Genomic DNA, 5,246 nt, shown 5'->3' with positions numbered 1-5,246 from the left:
CTCTGAAAACAAGTGACCCCGACCTCCTTCTTTTGCAAATATCTCGACTTAAATTCAAGATAAATGGATATTTTTTTCATCAAAATAAATACAAGTGAACAAGCTTTACGATTGTACCAATAACTCTTCATGCCCAAAAATTGACGAGAGCCTGATTCCACCGTGTCGTGACACAAATGTTAAAATCGATCAAATTTGTTTAATAGGTGGGAAAATATCGGCTTGTTCAATGTCATCATTTGGCCGAGCACTTGATCCCACCATGAGGCCCCACATAATGTTTGAGCGGATTAGAAGCTCACTGTTTTAGAAAAGTTAAAAGCGCTGTTGGGTGATTTGTGGCGTTCGTCATCATTACAAGTTAGCAGCCTGCTCTTTTTTCCGTCACTGTTTTTCTCTCTTTTGCTTTCTCTCCTTTCCGTCACTGTTTTTCTCTCTTCTACTTTCTCTTCTTTCCTCCACTGTTTTTCTCTCTTTTGCTTTCTCTTCTTTCCTTTACTGTTTTTCTCTCTTCTACTTGTTCTTCTTTCCTTTACTGTTTTTCTCTCTTCTACTTGTTCTTCTTTCCGTCACTGTTTTTCTCTCTTCTGCTTTCTCTTCTTTCCTTTACTGTTCTTCTCTCTTCTACTTTCTCTTCTTTCCTTTACTGTCTTTCTCTCCTGACCATGCTAGTCTCCAGGAGAAGCTAAAACGGTCGGTAACTGTTGGCTCTTCCTCCTTTTCGCAGCGCAGTCAAAAATTCGTGGCGCAACTTTTTGTCTAATTTTTTCCTAAACTATGGAACATAGACTCTCCAGCTTTTTGTGCAAGGACTGGTGTCAATTTGTGTAAGGACTTGTATCAATTTGTCTTAACAGATCAATATTATTGTAAACATCTGTTAGCTGTATTCTAGAAAATTCCTTAATAGCTACGAATAGAAATACAAGAAAATATATTTTAAAATGTGAATAATTATTACTAAATTAGAAACTACAAAAATGAAATTATTCATCTTCAGTTTTGTACTGATTTCAGAAACGTTGTTAAGGCTTCGTCATTTGAAGAGAAAAAAGTAATTGTCCATATTAGATTCAAGGCAAAATTAATTATAGCTTTATGTTTAATGAACAACTTTGTTTGTTATGTTGGTGTTGTTTTGATTTGGGTGATTTATAATTGACTCTTGTAACGTTTTTATTGTTTTTACTAGATAATGTCTATTCCCTGCTGAGTCTTGTACATGTTTTTACTAGTTATTACTCTACTCTCTGCTTACTCTTGTATATGTTTTTACTAGTTATTACTCTAATATCTGCTTACTAGACCTGCATGTGAGCCTCAACCAGATTGTGTGGAAAATTTTGCGCGCACCCCCCCCCCCTCCCCCCCATAAGAGCTTAAATTTTGTGGGTGTCATAAGGAAGGACTTTTCCGAGTAACGAGCGACCACCCCAACAAACACAATAAAGAAGAGACCTAACCCTACCCCAAAAAAGAACCTGCAACGGGCCTCATGTAAAAAGGCCAGCACAAGTCCAAAATGAAAAGAAACACAAAAAAACCCACTCCAAAACAAAGAGCATGCATATAATATGGCCTACATCTTGCTATTACAATAGGGTTTGATACAATAACACAATAGAATTGGAGTATGAATCCTCCATACCATATATAGATCTAGATCTAGTAATCTAAATAAATCTAGATCGATATCTTGTAGAACAAGTGAATAGGAATAGGCCTTGAACTAGAAATCCGCATCCGATTCCGAAAAGAGGGACTCAGCTGAGTATAGATTCTAAATAATTCACGCACCTGATGAAATGCTTTTTACCAACATTAATATTACAGCACAACCTATGACTACGATAGGGTTTGACACAATAGAATTGGAATATGAATCCTCCATTGAGGTCTATAATGATCTATATAAATCTAGATCTAGATCTAGATTCTATTAGAACAAGTCAAGTGAGTGAATGAATCCACACGATCTCAACAATTGAATTTGTCAACAAACGAAATTCAAAATGGCCGCTCGAGCACGAAACTGAAAGTAGATAATTTAGGTCGTCGTCCTTTTTCGTATTCGCATTTCTACTCGGGTTCCGACAATTATGTCGGAAACGCCGACGTCGGCAGTCGGCGGAGCGCGCGTCGGCGGTCGGCACGAAAACGAAAGGTGCCGACAAAGCCGACGGGAGAAAAAGGGGGCGCTGGCAGTCGGCCAGGCCTCGCACTTCGCACATTGACTGATACAGGTGGACCTAGCGATAGCATCGGCCGGTTCGCGGGTGGGGTCGCGATTGTCGGATTTCAGACGATTGTCGGCAAACATGCAGGTCTAGCTTACTTTTGTAAATCTATTTACTGTTCTTACAAGTCTAATACCTGTTTACTCTTGTACATGTATTTATTGTTCTCACTAGTCTAATATCTACTTACTCTTGTACATGTATTTATTGTTCTCACTAGTCTAATATCTACTTACTCTTGTACATGTATTTATTGTTCTCACTAGTCTAATATCTGCTTACTTTTGCACATGTATTTATTGCTCTTACTTGTCTATATCCCTTTGATCTTTCACTTAACCTATCCTAAGCTACTTACCTTTTCACTGAAGGGACAGCAAGACTTTCGTTTCCCCCCCCCCCCCCCCCCTATGTTGTTTCTGTTTGTCTTTCTTGCTCTTTACCACCGATGTGCTTCTCTTTCCCCAAAACAAACACAAACAAACAAACAAACAAAAGATCTATATATCTTAAACGATCATATGCTGCTTACTTTTCCACTGAAGAAAGTAAGAAATGACAACGACAAGACAACTCCAGGGTGTAAATGTGTGGCCTGCTGTGTACAGCTCCCAGAATCAATCAATCAAATAAACAAACAATAAACACACAAACAAACAAACAAAATACTTATCTATCTCAAACCATCATAATAAGCTACTTACCTTTCCACTGAAGAAAGGACAACGACAAGATAACTCCAGGATGTTAATGTGTGGCCTGCCGTGTACAGTTCTGAGAATCAATCAATCAAATAAACAAACAAACAAACAAACAAACAAAATACCTATCTATCTCAAACCATCCAGAAGAAAGGACAACGACAAGACAACTCCAGGATGTTAACTTGTAGCCTGTTGTGTACAGCTCTGAGAATCAATCAATCAAATAAATAAACAAACAAACAAAATGCCTATCTATCTGAAACCATCCATAAGAAAGAACAACGACAAGACAACTCCAGGATGTTAACTAGTAGCCTGCTGTGTACAGCCCAGAGATTACAAGACGGCGTCCTCACGTTATGATGACACAACTGGACTGCGGGAACGAAACACCCAACTGTTGGCTCTGCTCTCCTCTCCTATACTTTCTGGTTCATTCATTAATTCATGTCCGAAGCAAGCATTGCACTCACTGTGCACGTGTGAACACTTCACTACGAGTGAGAAACCAATCTGTGAGACAGCATAAAGAAGAGTTTTGTTTTGTTTTTTCTTCCGCGGAGCATATCACGGGAAACAACAACGAAAAAGTATTATTTTAATGTTTTACTAACAAAGTCGAACATCAATGCTTGCTGTGAACTTCTGGCACTACGGAGCATGTTAGAGGCATTACTTATTATATAGTTTTATACATCAAGGACAAACAACTGTTTTCCTTGAAACTATTTGCACTGTTTGTGCTTATGTATATATATATCGGCTAATGTGAAATGCTTTCACAAAAACAAATTCCTCATTATGAATTATGCAAGTCCATTCTAAACCAGGCCAAACAACGAGAAGTGGTTCTTTTGTCAGTTCTTGGGAGTGTTCTGTTATTGAGTAATAATATCAAGACTCGCTCAATAGATTACTAAGCAATAACAAATAAATCAGTTTATCGTCAATGGGGTCGTTTAGTATTGTTTGAACGCTGTAATAGCAGCCTCGTTGTTAAAGGTTTCAGAACAAGACTGCAGACGAATGGGTATCGTATCCGTTTTCGAGTCCAGTTGCCAGTTACTTTATCGATTCTTCTCTGAGTCTGAGAAAAGGTATCTTTCACCAGCAGCCCTTGTAAACGCAATAAAAATGAGAAGGACAACGAAGAGAACAAGCGTTGTTCGCTTCCGAAGATCGAACTGAACAAACAAAGGAGTGGTCTTGTGTTCTGGTGGTATAGGTAGGCATGAGGTCATTTCAGAACTGAGCTATTATTTGGCCACTTTTAAGAACAAAGGGGCTATCCCGAAAAAAACCTGTTTCGAGAAAATCGATGGTAAAGTTTTTGGATCTTTATTCAGTTTCTTTAAAAGACAAGGAGAGTTTTCTCTATAACCAAACAGATATACACACCTATGAAACCAAACTTCTCCTATAGGTAGGGCAATGCCCACTTTTGATGTAAGTCAAGATTTCTGGAAACCCCTGAAATCTGGGTTAGGCCACTTGTCCTTAAAAGCGACCATTAATTGTTAGGCAATCTGACCTTCCCCTGTGTTGGCGTAGCGGTTAGGTCAGCGAGGCGCTTTACTGTCGCCCTCCGAAGACTAGAGCTTGTTTTCCCGAGTGCTGAGAACATTTTTAAAATCGAGTCCAGGTCTTTCTGCTGTGATGTTGTTTGTATCTCTCTGAGCCCGGGTTCCCCCTGACAGGCAGGGTCAGAAGCCCGCCCACTGAGTTATCTAAATTGTGTCGATGGGAGCTAAAAAAACATCTGCTTTTTTTTTTCAAAACGAGGCAAGCTGCAAGAATTGGGTCTGTGTCGTCTCCTAGATGGTTCTGACTTTGTGCCACCATCTCATCATTGTTGGGACTCTCCATGGTAATCTGCATTTGAATTTTCCTCACCATATTATGTTTCAGAATATAAGTTGAGATGACACAAATTCAAAATTTTGAAGGAAATAAAACTGACAATAACAGGTTCATTGTTTCAACGTGAATTTATTTGTAGAATTTTTTCTCTTAGAAAGGCACATTGGTACTTTGGCCTTCAGTTCAACGAGTGTAAGAGTTGTTCATACAAAAGAGCGTAAAAACTTTACAAACAGAGTACATAATCGCTAGACTACTGGCATATTAAATTCGAAAAGAATATAGAAAGAACGAGCGAAATAAGGTGTAAAAAGCAAAGGAATGATAATATAACATTCGATGACAAAACTGTAAACTTAGAAATTAAAAAAGTGTGTGTGTGTGTGTGTGTGTGTGTGTGTGTGTGTGTGTGTGTGTGTGTATGTATGTATGTGTGTATGTGTGT

This window comes from Aplysia californica, unplaced genomic scaffold (genome assembly GCF_000002075.1).
Source record: "Aplysia californica isolate F4 #8 unplaced genomic scaffold, AplCal3.0 scaffold00430, whole genome shotgun sequence".
Taxonomy (NCBI): Eukaryota; Metazoa; Mollusca; class Gastropoda; order Aplysiida; family Aplysiidae; genus Aplysia; species Aplysia californica.
Note: the sequence above shows the minus strand (reverse complement) of the source record.